The sequence below is a fragment of the Bos grunniens genome, chromosome X, assembly GCF_055505025.1.
Source record: "Bos grunniens cultivar Pamir isolate PY7600 chromosome X, Bosgru_T2T1.0, whole genome shotgun sequence".
Lineage (NCBI taxonomy): Eukaryota > Metazoa > Chordata > Mammalia > Artiodactyla > Bovidae > Bos > Bos grunniens.
The window spans coordinates 118,971,423-118,993,509 of NC_141194.1; the positions used below are offsets into that span (position 1 = coordinate 118,971,423).

General features: G+C 37.9%; 1 long non-coding RNA gene across 1 annotated transcript; it reads right to left on the minus strand.

Moving 5' to 3' along the window:
• Positions 1-1,272: 1,272 nt before the first annotated feature.
• Positions 1,273-21,375, minus strand: LOC147341239 (uncharacterized). The gene is made up of 2 exons (XR_015159508.1): positions 19,535-21,375; positions 1,273-2,778 (listed from the first exon to the last, which is right to left on the minus strand). It is a non-coding gene; the product is annotated as an uncharacterized LOC147341239 (long non-coding RNA).
• Between the last annotated feature and the right edge of the window lie 712 nt (positions 21,376-22,087).

Genomic DNA, 22,087 nt, shown 5'->3' on the forward strand with positions numbered 1-22,087 from the left:
GATCTATCATTTAGTAAACTGTTAATAAAACAAATTTCTGAAGCCCACCACAGGCAACTGAATCAGAGCCTATTATACAGAGTGAAGTAAGCCAGAAGGAAAAACACCAATACAGTATAATAATGCATATATATGGAATTTAGAAAGATGGTAACAATAACCCTGTGTACGAGACAGCAAAAGAGACACTGATGTATAGAACAGTCTTATGGACTCTATGGGAGAGGGAGAGGGTGAGAAGATTTGGGAGAATGGCATTGAAACACGTAAAATATCATGTATGAAACGAGATGCCAGTCCAGGTTCGATGCACGATACTGGATGCTTGGGGCTAGTGCACTGGGACGACCCAGAGGGATGGTATGGGGAGGGAGGAGGGAGGAGGGTTCAGGATGGGGAACACATGTATACTTATGGCGGGTTCATTTTGATATTTGGTAAAACTAATACAATTATGTAAAGTTTAAAAATAAAATAAAATTTAAAAAAAATAAATAAAAAAAAGAATATTCAAAAAAAAAAAAAGAAATTTCAGAGTGTTACCCAGTAATCTATGTTCTGACCATCTCCATAATTAATACAGATATACCTCTAAATTTTGAGAACCGCTGATGTAGCAAGGGTTATTCAACTTTGACAATATACTGGCAGCACCTGGGATGTTTTAAGAAGTACTAATGCCTGGTATTGCCTCATAAGCAGTCTGATTTAATGGTCCTAGAGTATGATCTTGACATTGGGATTTTTATAATATACTCCAGATGATTTTACTGTGTCACCAAGATTGAATACTTACCTTGTACATGAACTTCTTGAGAATGGAGATCATGACATAACTAGCTTTGTAGGTTCTGAATTTTGTACAGAAGGAAACTTGAAAAGGGGGGGGAACTTGAAAATGGGCATGGGGTGGGGAAGAGGAGACCAATCATGCTAAAAAGAGTAGGGTATTTTGATTTTTCTGTAAAGAATGCAGGCCAACTGTATAGACTTCAGTAGTCATCCAGAGATTCTTTCTTTGTATTAACTGAGATGTTCTTCATTTTTCTTTCCAAAAACAAAACATTGGCTCGAGAAAGACAATCTTTGGAAAATAGGAGATACTATGCTACTCCTTATTAATAATTAGAATATAAAATATATTCAAATGTGCAACCATCATTCAAGTTTATAAAAATATATCCAGCTGATCATAACTGGAAACCATTCAGCACTAAGTAAATCTGTTAAGAAAGTAAGAAATTTAAAATGCATTCACTCCAGGAAAAGACCAGTCATAATAATCTTTAATTATTTATGAAGACAGCTGCATTTCCTTTTTAAAATCTGTTTTGCAGCAAAACCCTTAAATTTCAAATTGTTTTAAACTAAATGCGATAAACAAATATTCCACTATCTTCAAAAAAGACAAAAAGCTTAATTATTAACCAAGTTTAGGACTTATTAAAGACTGTCTAACTGAAATTTAATTAATGCTCAAACCAAGAGGGGGAAAAATTGTACTTTGTTTTCAATTTGGTAATATAATGTTGAATTTTTTAGCACTTCATTTATCTAATAATTAGTATCAGTTCAGTTCAGTTGAGTTCAGTTTAGTATCAAAAAGGATTAATTTGCAATGTGCTGTTAAAATATTTTTTCTAAATTGCAATATCAAGATAATAGTCATGTTCAAATGAATACAGTGAAAACAATCAACTATGATGTTCTCCTATGCAGTATTTAGTTTCACAAAACAATAATCAAAATTTTATCAACAGTGTCTCAGCATCCTAATCAAATAGAGTTGTTTGCTGATTTTTTTAGAGATTTTACTCATCCTGGAGCTTGACTATAGACTCCTCAAGGGCCTGATTTTTCTCATAACCATGATTTGCCCTTCACTGATGCAGATGACTAATATATCCTGAACAGAGAAAATGACTGCATTTGTCTTCCAAGCATGATGGTCTTAGTAGATAAGAAGACCCATGGAGATACCAGCTCATCAGACAAATTGGATAAAATGGCTGATGGTTTGGTTAGTATAATACTGAATTCAGTGTTACAATTTTAATAAAGATCTAGATCACAAGCATTATCAGAATGTTAGAAATTGAATTAATTATCTTCCTTACAGTTATACAACCAGAGCTCTGCTTATTTCAAGTAAGTTTTAGTGTAATTGGTCAATGTGCTTGGACATGAAACTAATAACAGGTAAAACCTGAGGCAAAAATATAACTACCATTCAATTTAATACATTTCCCAAGAGCACATAAATGCTTGGCACTGTACTGTGAAAGCAAAGGGAGATAACTTTAAGTTTTCAGTCAAGATCACACTGTAAAGACCTTGAATGCCAGGCTTTTTAGCCTCTCAGTAGCATCTTCCATCAGAGAAAGCAATGGCACCCCACTCTAGTACTCTTGCCTGGAAAATCCCATGGATGGAGGAGCCTGGTGGGCTGCAGTCCATGGGGTCGCAAAGAGTCGGACACAACTGAGTGACTTCACTTTCACTTTTCACTTTCATGCATTGGAGAAGGAAATGGCAACCCACTCCAGTGTTCTTGCCTGGAGAATCCCAGGGATGGGGGATCCCGGTGGGCTGCCATCTATGGGGTCGCACAGAGTCAGACACAACTGAAGTGACTTAGCAGCAGCAGCAGCAGCATCTTCCATCGTAGGTAAATGCCCTTGGGTGGACCTTAATTTTTATAGTCTCCTTTCTGGGTTTGTTTTTTCTCCTGAGTATTGGCTCCAAAATTCTTCACTGCCCCATTAGTACTGCAATGACCTAAAGAAATTAAAAAAAAAATGTTATCCAGACCTTTTAGCTGTTCCCAGCATTATTGCTGGTCTTAACTACCTGCTCTGCTTTATTAAAAGGAGAAATAGACGTTTTTCCTTTTGTATTTGCTTATTGTATATTTCAATTCTAGAAGCCCTTTCCTTTTGTAAATTTGCTTGATCTATTTATGATTTCTTATTTCCTGACAACTACAAACTTATGTGTTATATTGTATAATAACAATAGTTGTCTTATAATATCTGATTATTCCAACATAGAAGTTTATTTTGTTTATTCCTCTTCACGACAACTTACATGTTAGGTTATCCTTGATTCAGTTCAGTTCAGTCACTCAGTCGTTTCCGACTCTTTGCTACCCCATGAATTGCACCACACCAGGCCTCCCTGTCCATCACCAACTCCCGGAGTTCACTCAAACTCACCTCCATCGAGTCAGTGATGCCATCCAGCCATCTCATCCTCTGTCGTCCCCTTCTCCTCCTGCCCCCAATCCCTCCCAGCATCAGACTCTTTTCCAATGAGTCAACTCTTTGCATGAGGTGGCCAAAGTCCTGGAGTTTCAGCTTTAGCATCATTCCTTCCAAAGAAATCCCAGGGCTGATCTCCTTCAGAATGGACTGGTTGGATCTCCTTACAGTCCAAGGGACTCTCAAGAGTCTTCTCCAACACCACAGTTCAAAAGCTTCAATTCTTCAGCATTCAGCTTTCTTCACAGTCCAACCCTCACATCCATACATGACCACTGGAAAAACCATAGCCTTGACTAGACGGACCTTTGTTGGCAAAGTAATGTCTCTGCTTTTGAATATGCTATCTAGGTTGGTCATAACTTTCCTCCCAAGGAGTAAGTGTCTTTTAATTTCATGGCTGCAATCACCATCTGCAGTGATTTTGGAGCCCAAAAAAGTAAAGTCTGACACTATTTCCACTGTTTCTCCATCTATTTCCCATGAAGTGATGGGACCAGATGCCATAATCTTCGTTTTCTGAATGTTGAGCTTTAAGCCAACTTTTTCACTCTCCTCTTTCACTGTAATCAAGAGGCTTTTTAGTTCCTCTTCACTTTCTTCCATAAGCGTGGAGTCATCTGCATATCTGAGGTTATTGATTGTGTAATGCTTATTGGCACTGAAAAAATGTCAATATTGAGAATTTTTGTAGAACAAAATGATGTCCCATCCACAATGATGTTGGTATCCTAATATTTGGAACCTATGAATATGTTAAGATTTTGGCAATGGACAATTAAGACTGAAAATAGAATTAAGATTGATAATAATTGGAACTGAAAATAGAGATAGTACTATGATTTAATGAGGTGGGCCTAGTGTAATCACACAGATGTCTAAAGCTGGAAGTCTGTTGCAAAAGAAAATATCAAGAAGATACAACTGTCAGAAAGAAGTTAGAACAAAATGGTCAAAGAGGTGCAATATTGCTGGCTGCAAAGGTTCATGAGTCAAGGAACATAGGTACTGTATAGCACAAGGAAAGGGTAAGGGAATGGCTTTTGCATAGGAAGACTACTGTTGGACTTCTAATACATAGACTCTATAGCTATAGTTAGGCTTCCCAGGTGGTGCTAGTGGAAAAGAACCCAAATGCCAATGCAGGAGATATAAGAGAGGCAGGTTCAATTCCTGGATTGGGAAGATACCCTCAAGGAGGGCATGGCAACCCACTCCAGTATTCTTCCCTGGAAAATCGCCATGGACAGAGGTGCCTGGCAGGTTGCAGTCCACAGGGCCAGAAAGAGTTGGACATGACTGAGAGACTAAGCACAGCACATAGCTATAGTTTATTCTAGTCTCATCTAATATATAGAAATTTAGATAAATTTGTGTTGTTTTAGGCCTCTAAGTTTGTGGTAACTTGTTAAAGTGGCCATAGAAATGTAATACAGAAATTCCTTGAGATTTCAGGGTAAAATAGCACCTTCCTCCAGAGAACCTTTGCGTTTGCATCTATCAGGTGCCTGGAAGTGATACCCATCCCGGGATTCCTTAAAGCAAGTGAATACTTTGAGCTTCCCTGTAATCATCCTAAACCAGTTTGCAAATGTTAGCTCTATTCATCAACAAGAAAGCCTTTCCTACAGTTCCATGTTGTGGAGAAGAGGAGATATGTTACAAGCCATTGAATCATGTACTTTAAATCTGTGAGTTGTATAGAATATGAATTATATCCCCTAAAGCTGATATTTTAAAAATGTGACTGTGGTTTTCTGCTTTTCTAGTCCTCTTATTAATAGGTGCCTGTTTTCATTCTGATATTGGCACAATTTTTCTATTTTTATAAAATGTTTCATGGGTTAAAAAAATTATACATGAACACATATTATAATTTCATTTTTTCCCAAATGTCAGGAAATAAAATAGCATGTGGACTTTTCTTGTATCCATATATGTGTGTGTGTGTAGTCATCTTCTCAAAGCTGGTACACTTATTTTAGTTTATATACCATGGTCAGACTCCCACCCATTCTTTTACTCATGCTCCGTATACCCTCCAAGATAATAACTCTACCTTTATTTTGTTTGGTTGTATATTATGTTAGCATTTTTTCTTTAGTCCTTAAGGGTTAAGGCAATAAATGCTGTATAAACATGTATTGAAATGAAAAGTCTAGCCATTTCTATTCAAAAATCATTGGGATTTTGGTAAAGCACTACAGAAAATATTTCCAGGCACAGAAAGATGATGAATAATATTCATGCCTGGTTTTCATTAAATTCCCACTGACATCTCTTAGGAAATCATTTATAAAGAAAGCAAAGTGATTTTTCTTTTAATTAGGAGACTTTTTCTAAAGCAGTGTTAAGTTCAGAAAAAACTGAAGACATAGTACAGGGAGTTCCCATATAACTCCTTCCCCTGGCACTTTCCCCTATTAGTTTGGTGCAAAAGTAATTGCAGTTTTGCACTGTTGAACTTTGTCATTTGATATTGGAATACATTCTTAAATATGGTTATGTTATACATCATAATGTACATTTATCACTTTATATTTTTTGTTAATGACTTGCTACTTGTTTATTTTATATTTATGTTAGACTAGGGAAATAATGTTAAACAAAAAGCAAATGCGAGTGGTTTTCTTATTCGAGTTCAAAACGGTCGTAAAGCAGAACAGACAACTCACAACATCAACACATTTGGCCCAGGAACTGCTAAGGAACATATAGTGCAGTTGTGATTCAGGAAAGTTTTCAAAGAAGACAAGAGCCTTGAAGATAAGCACAGTGGCCGGTCATCAGAAGTTGACAATGACCAACTGAAAGGATCATTGAAGCCAATCCTCTTACAACTACATGAGGAATTGCTGAAGAACTCAACATCAACCATTCTATGGTCATCTGGCATTTGAAGCAAATTGGAAAGGTGAAAGAGCTTGATGATTGGGTGACTCACAAGCTGACCACAAATCAAAAACAAAAACAAAAAATCACTGTTTTGAAGTGCTGTTCTTCTTTTATTGTATGCAACAACAAACCATTTCTTGATCAGATTGTGACATGTAAGGAAAAGTGGATTTTACGTGAAAACAACAACAAGCAGCTCAGTGCTTGGACCAAGAAGAAGCTCCAAAGTTCTTCCCAAAAAAGGTCATCGTCACTGTTTGGTGGTCTGTTGCTGGTCTGATCCACCACAGCTTTTTGAATCCTGGTAAAACCACTGCATCTGAGAAGTATGCTCAGCAAATCGATGAGATACACCAAAAACTACAATGCCTGCAGCCAACACTGGTCAACAGAATGGGCCCAATTCTTCTCCATGACAATGCCTGACCACATGTCATACAACCAACTCTTAAAAGTTGAATGAATTGGGCTATGAAGTTTTGCCTCATCCATCGTATTTACCCGACCTCATGTCAACCTACGACCACTTCTTCAAGCATCTTGACAACTTTTTGTACGGAAAACACTTTCCAAATGTTCAACAAATCCCAAAGCATGGATTCTTATGGTACAGGAATAAACAAAATTATTTCTTGTTGACAAAAATGTGTTGATTGTAACAGTTTCTATTTTGATTAATAAAGATGTGTTAGAACCTAGTTATAATGTTATAATAGTTATAACCTAGTTACAAAATTCACTGTCTAAAACTGCAAGTATGTTTTCACCAACTTAATAACATCTTCTGTAGTGTGGTACATTGGTTACAATTGACTAACCAATGAAAGTAAAAGTGAAAGTCACTGAGTCATGTCTAAATTTTGTGACCGCATGGACTGGAGCCTGCCAGGGTCCTCTGTCATTGGAATTCTCCAGGCTAGAATACTGGAGTGGGTAGATGTTCCCTTCTCTAGGGAATCTTCCCAACCCAAGGATTGAACCCAGGTCTCCCTCATTGCAGGTGGATTCTTTACAGTCTGAGCCACCAGAGAAGCCCTGACTAACCAATATTGATACATTATTTTTTTAACCAAAGTCCATAGTTTATATTAATGTTAATTGTTTGTGTTGTACATTTCTATGAGGTTTGACAAAGGTATAGTGTCATATTATCCTCCATTACAGGGTTTGAAAAATGCCCTGTGTGCCAACAAATCTATTCCTTGCTCCCTTCTTCAGGAACCTTAGCAACCAATGATTTGTTTAGCATCTATAGCTTTATTTTTTTCTAGGATGTCATATAATTATAACTAATTTCTGGTCTGAGAACATGCTTTGCATTATTTCTATATTTTTTAAATTTGTTAAGGTATTTTTATGGCCCAGAATTTGGTCTATTACAGTGAATGTTTTATGTGAGCTTGTGAAGAATATGTATTATGCTATTGTTGAATAACTGTATAAATGTCAATTAAATCCAGTGCTATTCAGTTCAACTACATCCTTACTGATTTTCTGCCTGCTGGATATACTAAACCTTGATAGAACAGTGTTAAAGTCTCCAAATATGATACTGAATGTGTCAATTTCTCCTTGTACCTCTATCAGATTTTGCTACAAATATTTTGATGCTCTATTGCTATGTTAAGTCATGTAGGTTAAGGGTTTTTACGTCTTCTTAGAGTTAAATCTTCATTATGTTATGTCTTCTTAAAGAATTCACACCCTTCTCATTATATAATTCCCTTCTTTATCCATGATACTTGTCCTTATTATAAAATATGATTTATTGGAAATTAATATAATTATTCCCAATTTCTCTTGATCTTGGAATAACTTTTTCTATCTCTTTACTTTTAATGTAGTTGTGTTTTTACATATATAGTGAGTTTCTTGTAGCAGTATATAGTATGGTCTTGTTTTTGATCCGCTCTTAAAGTTTCTTTTAATCAGTGTATTTAATCATTTACACTTAAAATGATTATTGATACGGTTGAATTAATGTCTACCATACCTGTAATTGCTTTCTATTTGTTGCCATTGTTCTGTCTTTTCTTATTTTTCTGCTTTCTCAGGTTTTAGATACTTAATATAATTCCATTTTCTGTCCTTCATAGAACATAATTTTTACTTCTTCTGTTACATGTTTTGATGATTTTCCTAGAGTTTGAAATATACATTTATAATTAATCTTAGCCTGCTTTCAAATACTACTATACTGCTTCAGAGGTAACTTAGAACATAACATTCTCTAGTTCTCCCTCCTGTCCCTTATAAGATTGCTGTCATTCATTTTACTTATTCATAAGCTTTACTCATCCAACACATTGTTATTGTTATTATTTTGAATGAATGTACACATGATTTTTAAGAAAGCCTGAAGTATATACTAATTGATGCTTAGATAACACAAGTACTGCCTTCAATAAAATGCACCACTCGATCTCATCAGTTCAGTTCAGTCACTCAGTCGTGTCCGACTCTTTGCGACCCCATGAATCGCAGCACGCCAGGCCTCCCTGTCCATCACCAGCTCCCAGAGTTCACTCAGACTCACCTCCATCAAGTCAGTGATGCCATCCAGCCATCTCATCCTCTGTCGTCCCCTTCTCCTCCTGCCCCCAATCCCTCCCAGCATCAGACTCTTTTCCAATGAGTCAACTCTTCGCATGAGGTGGCCAAAGTCCTGGAGTTTCAGCTTTAGCATCATTCCTTCCAAAGAAATCCCAGGGCTGATCTCCTTCAGAATGGACTGGTTGGATCTCCTTACAGTCCAAGGGACTCTCAAGAGTCTTCTCCAACACCACAGTTCAAAAGCATCAATTCTTTGGCACTCAGCCTTCTTCACAGTCCAACTCTCACATCCATACATGACCACAGGAAAAACCATAGCCTTGACTAGACGGACCTTTGTTGGCAAAGTAATGTCTCTGTTTTTGAATATGCTATCTAGGTTGGTCATAACTTTCCTTCCAAGGAGTAAGTGTCTTTTAATTTCATGGCTGCAGTCACCACCTGCAGTGATTTTGGAGCCCCAAAAAATAAAGTCTGACGCTGTTTCCACTGTTTCTCCATCTATTTCCCATGAAGTGATGGGACTGGATGCCATGATCTTCGTTTTCTGAATGTTGAGCTTTAAGCCAACTTTTTCACTCTCCACTTTCACTGTAATCAAGAGGCTTTTTAGTTCCTCTTCACTTTCTGCCATAGGGGTGGTGTCATCTGCATATCTGAGGTTATTGATATTTCTCCTGGCAATCTTGATTCCAGCTTGTGCTTCTTCCACTCGATCTCATAGTCACTATTAAATGGACCATAATTTCACATTCAAAAAAGTGTATGCATTCATTCACTACAAACCTGAGTGAATGTTAGAATTTATAGAAACATAATTTATGGAGAACTTGGCATGCTCCAGGCACTGTTTCAAGTGTCTTACATACATTATCACATTTCCTTTTCACAGAATCCTTCTATGCTCTTCACCATTTTATAGTTGAATAAACTAGAGCACAAAATACTTAGAAAACTCGCCCAAGGTCACAGGACATGTAAGTTGTGGTAATTGCAAAGGTAAAATTTGAACCCATGCATTGTGGTTGCAGAGCATGTTTTCTTTTATATTATACTGCCTCCAAGTATAGGAGAGGAAATATAAAATGATGAAAGAAATGAAACTCAATATTAACTAAGCAGTTACAATGTGCCAGAAATTATGCTTATTATTTTGCATATAAAATTTCATTTAATTCTAACAACAACCCTAGTAGATTATTTTTTATCACCATTTTACAGATGAGGAAATTGAAGTTTTGAAAGTAATTTGACCAAGCACACAGGCCCACAACGTGGTAGGGCCAGTATTGTAACTAAATTCTGTCTGGTTTCAGATCTCATGCTATGTATATATACTGACTGGAAAATCACCTCAGATTTCCCAGTCAGGAAGTATTTGTAAGATACCTGTCAGGTTATTATGCATTTGAAAATAACAAGGCTTTAAAAACATATAACCCTGTGAAAAATATGAAGGATCCAAGACACACTAACAGAAAATCATGGAAAAGCACTTTGTTATTCTTTAAAAGACCACTGCTGTCATCATCACCACCACTATCCTTATCTTCATCAGTATCATCATCGATTTGGCAATTATTAATTTCCAAATTTCCTTGTCTTAATTTCCAAGCCTTAATTTTCTTGTCTTCTAAAATGTGATTTATTGCAGTGATAGACTAAGCTAGTTATTCCATTAAGAATAAAATATTTTTCTGAACTTATTTTAACAAACACATATTAAACACCATATAAATGATTGCATCTTTTTCTCCTCTAAATGTGAATAATTTCAATCTCTTTTTCCAAAACTTTATTAGCTTGATTTAATGATTGTTAAATCTATTTTAACCTTTGAATGCATATCCTCAACTGTTTTCATGTCAGTATCTTAAAGTTTAAGTTGTGAGAGATACTGACATGAAAACAATTGAGGACATGCATTCAAACTTTAAAAAGTCTCAATTCAGGGCAGCCTTTGCAAAATCACCAGGTTTTTTTTCCCCCTTCACAGAAACAATAATGAATTTTAAAGCCAAGGTGCAATAACTCATCCTAGTTTGTCAGAATCTGGGCTCAACTCTACAGGTTTTAGGGCAAATTGTTGAATTCTCAATATCACTTACAGTCTTCTGCTACTTTTATCAAAGACCAGTGATTTAAAGAATAGAGAGACCAACATATTTTATACCTAAGTGTTTTAATATTTGTGCAAAAAAAGATATATAGCATAATGTCAACTTTGTGAATATTTTTAAACACCAAAACTAAAATTTTAAAAATCAGCAAAAAAAAATTTATCTTACTAAATACCATATAATAATAAAAATTACCTTACCTAATCTTTACAAGGATGTATGGGATATCTATTAATTTAATCTCCATTAAATGGAGGTAGTTGACACTTTGCCTTACCCAAAGCAATATAGGCTCTATTGGAGCTACAATTTGAACTCAGGTTTCTCTTTTACCAAAGCCTATGCTCTAAATACTGGTTTTACTAGCCACACTGAGTATATAGTCTTGGTTATATAATACAAGGTCTCTTCCTAAAATAGTAAATTTTGGTTCCATCTCTTTACTTCTCTATTCAAAAACTGTACCTCATAAGAGAACCCAATTAACTCGGAAATAACACTATTGGTAATAAACATTCTTTTACACTGATGGAAAAAAAAGCCTCTGCCACTTTACTTGTTTTCTTGTTATGTAATATGAATAGCTAAGGAAAGAAGAGAAGTTAAAAAGCAAAGGAGAAAGGGAAGATATACCTGTTTGAATGCAGTGTTCCAAAGAATAGTAAGGAGAGAGAAAAAAAAAAGCCTTCCTCAGTGATCAATGAAAAGAAATAGAAGAAAAAAATAGAATGGGAAAGACTAGAGATCTCTTCAAGAAAATTAGAGATACCAAGGAAACAATTCATGCAAAGACGGGCTCAATAAAGGATAGAAACGGCATGGACCTAACAGAAGCAGAAGATATTAAGAAGAGGTGGCAAGAATACACAGAAGAACTATACAAAAAAGGTCTTCATGACCCAGATGGTGTTATCACTCACCTAGTGTCAGATATCCTGGAATGTGAAGTCAAGCAGGCCTTAGGAAGCATCACAACAAACAAAGCTAGTGGAGATGATGGAATTCCAGCTGAGCTATTTCAAATTCTAATAGATGATGCTGTGAAAGTGCTGCACTCAATATGCCAGCAAATTTGGAAAACTCAGCAGTGGCCACAGGACTGGAAAAGGTCACTTTTCATTCCAATCGCAAAGAAAGGCAATGCCAAAGAATGTTCAAACTACCGCACAATTGCACTCATCTCACATGCTAGTAAAGTAATGCTCAAAATTCTCCAAGTGAGGCTCCAACAGTATGTGAACCATGAGCTTCAAGATGTTCAAGCTGGTTTTAGAAAAGGCAGAGGAACCAGAGATCAAATCGCCAACATCCGATGGCTCATCAAAAAAGCAAGGGAATTCCAGAAAAACATCTGTTTCTGCTTTATTGACTATGCCAAAGTCTTTGATTGTGTGGATCACAACAAACTGTGGAAAATTCTTAAAGAGATGGGAATACCAGATGACCTTACCTGCCTCCTGAGAAATCTGTATGCTGGTTAAGAAGCAACAGTTAGAACCGGACATGGAACAACGGAATGGTTCCAAATTGGGAAAGGATTATGTGAAGGCTGTATATTGTCACCTTATTTAACTTCTATGTAGAGTACATGAGAAATGCTGGGCTGGATGAATAAGCTGGAATCAAGATTTTTGGGAAAAAATATCAATAATCTCAGATATGTAGATGACACCACCCTTATGGCAGAAAGCAAAGAGGAACTAAAGAACCTCTTGATGAAAGTGAAAGAGGAAAGTGAAAAAGCTGGCTTAAAACTCAACATTCAAAAAACTAAGATCATGGCATCTGGTACCATCACTTAATGGCAAATAGATGGGGACACAATGGAAACAGTGACAGACTTTATTTTCTTGGGCTCCAAAGTCACTGTAGATGGTGACTGCAGCCATGAAATTAAAAGACACTTGCTCCGTGGAATAAAAGATATGAGTAACCTAGACAGCAAATTAAAAAGCAGAGGCATTACTTTGCCAACAAAGGTCCATGTAGTTAAAGCTATGGTTTTTCCTGTAGTCACGTATAGATGTGAGAGTTGAACCATAAAGAAAGCTGAGTGCCAAAGAATTGATGCTTTTGAATTGTGGTGTTGGAGAAGACTCTTGAGAGTCCCTTGGACTGCAAGGAGATCCAACCAGTCCATCCTAAAGGAAATCAGTCCTGAATATTCATTGGAAGGACTGATGCTGAAGCTGAAACTCCAATACTTTGGCTACCTATGTGAAGTACTGACTCATTGGAAAATACCCTGATGATGGGAAAGGTTGAAGGCAGAAGGAGAAGGGGGCAACAGATGATGAGATAGTTGGATGACATCTGCAACTCAATGGACATGAGTTTGAGTAAGCTCTGGGAGTTGGTGATGGACAGGGAAGCCTGGTGTGCTGCAGTCTCTGGTGTTGTAAAGAGTTGGACACGACTGACTGAACTGAACACGATGTCCAAGAAGCCTTTAAAATCACAAAAAACACAAAGTAGTAAGACTAGAAGATGTCTTTTGGACAACTACATAATTTCCATCCAATTCAAGTTTCTTTTCTTTCATTGGTACTGTGGTTCTCATAAATAAATTGAAGATGGAATTCAGAAAATGATGGAAGTTGAAGGCGAAAAAAGAACAAAACAACCCGATTTCCACTGATGGTTTAAAAAATGCCTGAAAGAAGTACTAAGTTGAAATGTTCATGAATGTAAGGTGAGCCTAAGAAAAAGCCATCATACAAGGATGGTGGAAGGCCATGAGCTGTAAATTTACTTTATGAATTCACCACAGTGTTAAATGAGAACTAGGTCAATCATACTCGGTGATCTTTGATAACTCCTATCTCAGCAGACACAGGCATCTTTTTCAATGTTAAACCACAGAAGAGAAGTGAGTTTCCAGAAAATAACATTTTTCTATGATTTATCCTTTTAGTTAAAAAAAAATAGTGTAAACTGGAGCTCTGGGATTTAAAAATAGCTTGGTATATGAAATATTAAGGAGCATATGAACTAATGACAACTTTTATATCTCATAGACAATATAAGTAACCTATGAAAATAAAATAAGGAAATATCTGGTTCACACCTTCATCCATTTTGTAGATGAAGACACACAGACCCAGAGAGAGGTAAATACATACATATTCATATATACTCCTCAGCAAAACACTGTGAAAGAAATTCTGTTATTAGCACTTTGGACAGCTGAGGAATCTGAACTAAGGAGGATGTACTGCCTTTTGTGAAGTCACATAGCTAGCAAGTGATGGAACAGAGATTTGAATTCAAGCATCCTGGATGTAGTCTGTAACACATAACTCCTTTACTGTTTTGTCTTTGTAGTTTCCAACTTGAATCTTAAAAGTAACTGATATTTTAATCAAAAGTATCTTCGAGTGATCAATTATGGATGAACGTCTAAGTGTCATTACCTTTATTTGGTTTCTTGTTGAAGAGTGGGTGTAAATATACATTGACACTCAAAGTGCCATCATACTAACCCTAACCTTCTCAGTTTTCTTTCATATGGAAATGAAAGAAATCATAAACGACTCACTCAAGCTATAGGATGAGACAAAAATAATTCCAATATTAGAACTCAAACATCCCTACTAACCTATGGACCAATACCAGGGACTCCCAAAACACAGAGGTTTGTCTGCCCCAGGGCAGGACCACAGAAGGGAAGAGACCTCTAATATGCTTAAAGGCCATGTACATGGAAGTTCATCACAAAATCTCTAAGCCCCCAGATATACTGTAAACTATTCTCTCAATAATTGAAGAAAGTTACTTTTCCAGGTGGTCTCTACTGGGAAAAGTGCGGCTTTTGTGAAAAAGTCCCCTGAGGTCTGATTTTGTTATTCTTTCACTCATTGTCTAACACATGATTTTAAATCTGAGAGTATTATTTATATTAATCAGCAATGAGACTTATGCTTGAAGATTAGTGAAACCATGGTTTAACAATGTTCTCATTGCTTCTTTAAATACACATTCTCAAATATATATTCATATGTGCAGATACTATGGAATTTTAATAAGGTGGATTGAATATGACAAAATGTATAGGGATATGTCATTCTGAAAACAGTCATCATGATAGATTTCAGATTTGCATAAATAGTATATGGAAACAAAATGTCTATTATGCAATGCTTATAATACCTATTTTTTGTCTGTATCCTATAGGCATGATGTATTCACAAGTGTCAGAGAGACAGAAGAAAAGACAGGTATTCCAGGAAAAGGACATGTATAAGTCTTATACCTAGCTAAGAAGTAAAGATTCTTTCTCTCTCAACCCTTCCTCACAAGCAACACAACTAAACTTTTTGGAGTTTTATGAATGCCTGAGTCCAAAATAACTTTAAAAACACACTTATATGATGATTGAATGTCCTCTCCATCCTGTCTTCTCATCATCACTCCCATAATCTTCCCATTTCTACTTGTTGAAATCTACCCACATTTTAATATAGAGATCAAATGACATTTCTTCAAGGAATTCAGCTGCCATTAAGCATAACAATGCTCATCATATTTCCCATGAAATACTTTTTGCTTTCTCCTCTGTGCTACCATATTACCTTTCTCAGAACATCATTATAGCACTTATGCATATTTAAATCAAAACACTAAAGAAAAATTCTCAATGAAAATCTGCCTTGATTGATAGGAAATCAGGGCTGATCACTTTCAATGAAAACTGACCAAAAGGAGCAGGAGCAATGTTCTTTGGGACACCAACTTCACATTTACTTTTATTCTACATATAGGCTTTCATTTATAGGTGCTAGCCCTCTTTGATGGCATTTGACATGTTTTTATGACTTTCTTAGGTTAAGGTGCCAAATGTAGTTCTACTCATGGGGCCAACCTGGTTCATTGATTTGAATAAAAGAGAAAGCTCATTTCCAAGAAACATGGTTTGTGTACCTGCTGACTGCCAAAAGGAGTGAAACAAAGATTAAATCATTGCTACCTTAGGCCCCAAAAAGCTGATTTCTAATGATAAATATGAAAACCTTTCATTTCCTGAGTTGTAGCTTGAGCAATCGGAAACCAATTTCAGCTAGCGTCCTCCCAAGGGCATGGTGGTAAAAAGTAGGGTAGCATGTAATTAGTTAGGCTGTTGTAATTGCAGTAATCAGAACTTAGAAGGCTATCTTGCATTACCTTTTAAAAATTGGATACAGAATTCAGGGAAGAAGGTAAAATTTTACATTTAGTTTGCAGAATAAGGACAGTGCTTTTATGTATGTCACTGTTATCCTTTGGCAAAATTAAGAATAGGCCATTTTTAAAGGCGATGGCTTATTCTTCTCTGGGATATAAACTCACTTTGTAACATGTCTACAAAAGTTCAAGCCCAACTACATTAGTTCATTGGCATTTTCAGTGTCAACTGCAATTATTAATCACTTAAGCAGAACAATGAAAGCGTATTTACTAGGTAATTTGGAAGCTCATAAAATAGAAGTGATATTTTTAATTTAATTCTCACAGATTTATGGAGTTATAATTGAGATACAATAAACTTCACATGTTCCTCAGCGATCAATGCAAAGAAATAGAGGAAAATAACAGAATGGGAAAGACTAGAGATCTCTTCAAGAAAATTAGAGATACCAAGGGAACATTTCATGCAAAGATGGGCTCAATAAAGGACAGAAATGGTATGGACCTAACAGAAGCAGAAGATATTAAGAAGAGGTGGCAAGAATACACAGAAGAACTGTACAAAAAAGATCTGCATGACCCAGATAATCACGATGGTGTGATCACTCACCTAGAGCCAGACATCCTGGAATGTGAAGTCAAGTGGGCCTTAGAAAGAATCACTATGAACAAAGCTAGTGGAGGTGATGAAATTCCAGTTGAGCTATTTCAAATCCTGAAAGATGATGCTGTGAAACTGCTGCACTCAATATGCCAGCAAATTTGGACAAATTTGGACAGCAGTGGCCACAGGACTGGAAAAGGTCACTTTTCATTCCAATCCCAAAGAAAGGCAATGCCAAAGAATGCTCAAACTACCACACAATTGCACTCATCTCACATGCTAGTAAAGTAATGCTCAAAATTCTACAAGCCACGCTTCAGCAATACATGAACCGTGAACTTCCTGATGTTCAAGCTGGTTTTAGAAAAGGCAGAGGAACCAGAGATCAAATTGCCAACATCTGCTGGATCATGGAAAAAGCAAGAGAGTTCCAGAAAAAAACATTTATATCTGCTTTATTGACTATGCCAAAGCCTTTGACTGTGTGGATCACAATAAACTGTGGAAAATTCTTCAAGAGATGGGAATACCAGACCACCTGATCTGCCTCTTGAGAAATCTGTATGCAGGTCAGGAAGCAACAGTTAGAACTGAACATGGAACAACAGACTGGTTCCAAATAGGAAAAGGAGTATGGCAAGGCTGTATATTGTCGCCCTGCTTATTTAACTTATATGCAGAGTACATCATGAGAAACGCTGGTCTGGAAGAAACACAAGCTAGAATCAAGATTGCTGGGAGAAATATCAATAACCTCAGATATGTAGATGACACCACCTTTATGGCAGAAAGTGAAGAGGAACTAAAAAGCCTCTTGATGGAAGTGAAAGTGGAGAGTGAAAAAGTTGGCTTAAAGCTCAACATTCAGAAAACGAAGATCATGGCATCTGGTCCCATCACTTCATGGGAAATAGATGGGGAAACAGTGGAAACAGTGTCAAACTTTATTTTGGGGGGCTCCAAAATCACTGCAGGTGGTGACTGCAGCCATGAAATTAAAAGACGCTTACTCCTTGGAAGGAAAGTTATGACCAACCTAGATAGCATATTCAAAAACAGAGACATTACTTTGCCAACAAAGGTCCGTCTAGTCAAGGCTATGGTTTTTCCAGTGGTCATGTATGGATTTGAGAGTTGGACTGTGAAGAAGGCTGAGCACCGAAGAACTGATGCTTTTGAACTGTGGTGTTGGAGAAGACTCCTGGGAGTCCCTTGGACTGTAAGGAGATCCAACCAGTCCATTCTGAAGATCAGGCCTGGGATTTCTTTGGAAGGAATGATGCTAAAGCTGAAACTCCAGGACTTTGGCCACCTCATGCAAAGAGTTGACTCATTGGAAAAGAGTCTGATGCTGGGAGGGATTGGGGGCAGGAGGAGAAGGGGACGACAGAGGATGAGATGGCTGGATGGCATCACTGACTCGATGGACGTGAGTCTGAGTGAACTCCGGGAGTTGTATCATTTGATGGTTTTAAGATATGTATACATGTGAACCATCATTAGAACCAAGATAATGAACAGAACCATCACCGCCAAAAGTTCCCTCACACCCCTCTGTAAATGTCATCTCCCCCTTTCTTTCCCCCTATTTCCGGGCAATCACTGATCTGAGTTTGCCAACTAGTTTCCATTTTCAGTAATTCTATAAATAAACTGAATGGCACTTTGTTTGCATCTTTCACTCTGTGTGTTTGCATTGAGATTCTACCAGGTTGTTGTATGTTGAAGGACACTTTGTGTATTTCCAATTTAAGCCCTTTGCAGAGGCCCCAGAAGAATTAGTTTCCCAAATTTGTAAGAAGAGCCCCAGGTGTTTTTCATGTACATTGTAAAGAACTGATATATAGCTTAACACTTACAGGATGAGTTGCTTCTATCTGAGAATAATGGTGACTCAACCTTATCAATCACTATTTTTTTCAGTTTTCTTATTGCCATTGATGTAATTTTATAGAACTGTGTTGGGTGAATTTTCAGCTAACAATGTAAACTATGGCCAACAACCCACAATTCTGCAGGATCCCAGAACCTCTGTGTTCACTCACATTGGTTGTTTCTTGTGATATCTTTTGTGGTATGGGATTTGATCATATTGTAAGTATGCACCCTTCTATCATCTTGAGGTGGTTGCTCCTTTTTGTCCTTGACATGTACAATATCCTTTTAAATATAATATCCATTTTGGTAGGTTCCAGTCTTTTTTTTTTTTTTTTTTTTAATCAATGGTTGTTCAACAGTTAGTCGTGATTTTGGTGTTCTCCTGGGAGAGGAGATGAGCTCAAGCCCCTCCTACTCACCATCTAACAGAGCTCTTATTACAACAAGGATTCTAACTCAGTGCCTCTGATGTGGGGCTGAGGCTCTACATTTCTGACAAGCTCCCCCAACATGCTGAAGGCACTGGTCCTCTGGCTACACTTGCATAGCAAGTCCGTAGACTTTCTGACACAGGTTTAAACAGGAAATATATAGTTGACTTACCTGGACCCAAGTCATGCATGTAGGTGGCATTAGAACCTTCCAGCTGAGATGCACAATCTTATCAGAAAATTATTCATTTATAGATGAAAAACACCAAGTAGCACAGACTCTTAGAGTGCTGATGGAGACAGAGTTGGGGTTGAGGGGTCTGGAAACTTGTATAGAAGTCAAGAAAGAGAGAGTGGCCAGCAGTCATAGAAACAGCAACAATGTTGTTCAGCTGAGTAAATAACCCATGTTTGAAAAGCAGAGAAGGTAGCCTGGGGTATCTGAGGACTGGCTCTGGAATGCCTGTCTCAGGACACTAGACTCATTGGCACAGAAAACACAAACTGCAAGTCTTAACAAGCCATGGAATGAAATGAGCACAGGCAAACCAAAAATGCCAGAGTGAGCACAGGGTCACACACGTCCAGAAGATAAACAGATGGATTCCCAGATGTGGAAAGTGAACTTACCTGCTCGTCTTCAGCTTCCAGAAAGATCCGAGGAGGGAAAATCCAAGTGTCCTACTCCCAGAGGAAACAGCATGTCCAGCAAGGAATCCAGGAAGGGATGAGGGACCTATGGGAGCTGGAAAACTCATCAAGGGCTCAGCTCTGCTACCCACATCAAATCTGCTGTAAAGTTATGCCACCCTACTGAATCAATGAAAGGCCTGTATTCCTCCCAATGGGCGTGGCACAGAATCAACAGGTGTGAATTGAGTGGCTCCAGCTGTGACAACTGGCATGAAGCCTGCTGGTAAAGGCCCAAATCTCCAAGTGAGGACCCAGATCAGCAGTACCAGCATCACCTGGGATCCTGTTGCTGCTGCTGCTGCTGCTAAGTCACTTCAGTTGTGTCCGATTCTGTGCCACCCCACAGACGGCCTCCTACCAGGCTCCTTTGTCCCTGGGATTCTCCAGGCAAGAACACTGGACTGGGTTGCCATGTCCTTCTCCAATGCATGAAAGTGAAAAGTGAAAGTGAAGGCACTCAGTCGTGTCAGACTCTTAGCGACCTCATGGACTGTAGCCTACCAGGCTCTTCCATCCATGGGATTTTCCAGGCAAGAGTACTGGAGTGGGGGTGCCATTGCCTTCTCCAGGGATCCTGTTGCTGCTGCTGCTGCTAAGTCGCTTCAGTCGTGTCCGACTCTGTGCGACCCCATAGACGGCAGCCCCTGGCTCCCCCATCTCTGGGATTCTCCAGGCAAGAACTCTGGAGTGGGTTGCCATTTCCTTCTCCAATGCATGAAAGTGAAAAGTGAAAGTGAAGTCGCTCAGTCGTGTCCTGTTACTGCTACTGCTAAGTCACTTCAGTCGTGTCTGACTCTGTGCGACCCCATAGACGGCAGCCCACCAGGCTCCCCCGTCCCTGGGATTCTCCAGGCAAGAACACTGGAGTGGGTTGCCATTTCCTTCTCCAATGCATGAAAGTGAAAAGTGAAAGTGAAGTCGCTCAGTCGTGTCGGACTTTTAGCGACCCCATGGACTGCAGCCTACCAGGCTCCTCCATCCATGGGATTTTCCAGGCAAGGGTACTGGAGTGGGGTGTCATTGCCTTCTCCAAAATTCTCAGCCCCATTCGCTCCAAACCTACCAATCAAGCTGTGCGGAGACACCTGCAGCCTGTGTTTCTAGAAGCCCTCCAGGTGATCCTGATGCAGGCTCACTGCAGTAGAGTCTATGGGGAGTATGGTGGAGAGACAAGGCCAGCTGTGGCAAAGGACAGTCATTATCAGCGACCTTGATAATTAATGGTTCTTTCAAAGAGCTAGTCAAGAACAAAGCCTATTTATAGTAAGAAGAAAACCCAGTAGAGATTATGTATAATAGTAATAAATAAAAATGCTCAGTGATCAACAAAGCAGGCAATGATATTCCATGGTAGAGTTTTATCAATGTTGAGGAATCATGTGTAGGACAATGATGTTTGATGCTGATAATGAGAAACATCATGAGTGCAACTCAGAATATATGTTTGAAAATTCTCTCAAGATGTATAATATTTTGGAGAAACTCACCAAAAAGTACTGCCATTTGGTACCCTTGCTTGTGAAGAGGTCTTCCCAAAGGGGATAAACAAACTTAAGAAACATAGCTTGGCAGTCTAATGGGATCTGTTGCACAAGAACATTGAGAAAGAATTTTGTTTTTAACTATGAACACAAGTGTAAGACACAAAACCCCCCAAAACACGTAGGGCCCTTAATTACAGGCACACCTTGTTTTATGGTATCTTTCTTTATGGGGCTTCACAGACACTGTGGTTTTTACAAAATGACTGTTTCTGGCACCCCTACATTGAGCAAGTCTACTGGCACCTTTTCCAATAGCATTTGCTAAATTCATGTTTCTGGGTCACATATTGGGAATCCCCACAATGTTTTAAGGTTTTCATCATGATGACACTTCTTATGGTGTCTTTGGTATTACTCTCTCTCTCTCTCTCTCTCTCTCTCTATATATATATATATATATATATATATATATAAAATTTTGTATATTTTTGTATATAAAATTATATATAAATTTATTATGTATAAGCATATATATAAATATATATATCAAAAGATTGCAGCTCACTGAAGGCCAGCTGTTGGTAAGCACACTTCAGCAATAATTTTTATTTAAAGATAAACCTGTAGCTATATTCTATAATATGTATATATTTTATAATGGGTCTTCCCTGGTGACTCAGTGGTAAAGAATCCTCCTGCCCGGTGTACGAGACAGCAAAAGAGACACTGATGTATAGAACAGTCTTATGGACTCTGTGGGAGATGGAGAGGGTGGGAAGATTTGGGAGAATGGCATTGAAACATGTAAAATATCATGTAAGAAACGAGTTGCCAGTCCAGGTTCGATGCACGATACTGGATGCTTGGGGCTAGTGCACTGGGACGACCCAGAGGGATGGTATGGGGAGGGAGGAGGGAGGAGGGTTCAGGATGGGGAACACATGTATACCTGTGGCGGATTCATTTTGATATTTGACAAAACTAATACAATTATGTAAAGTTTAAA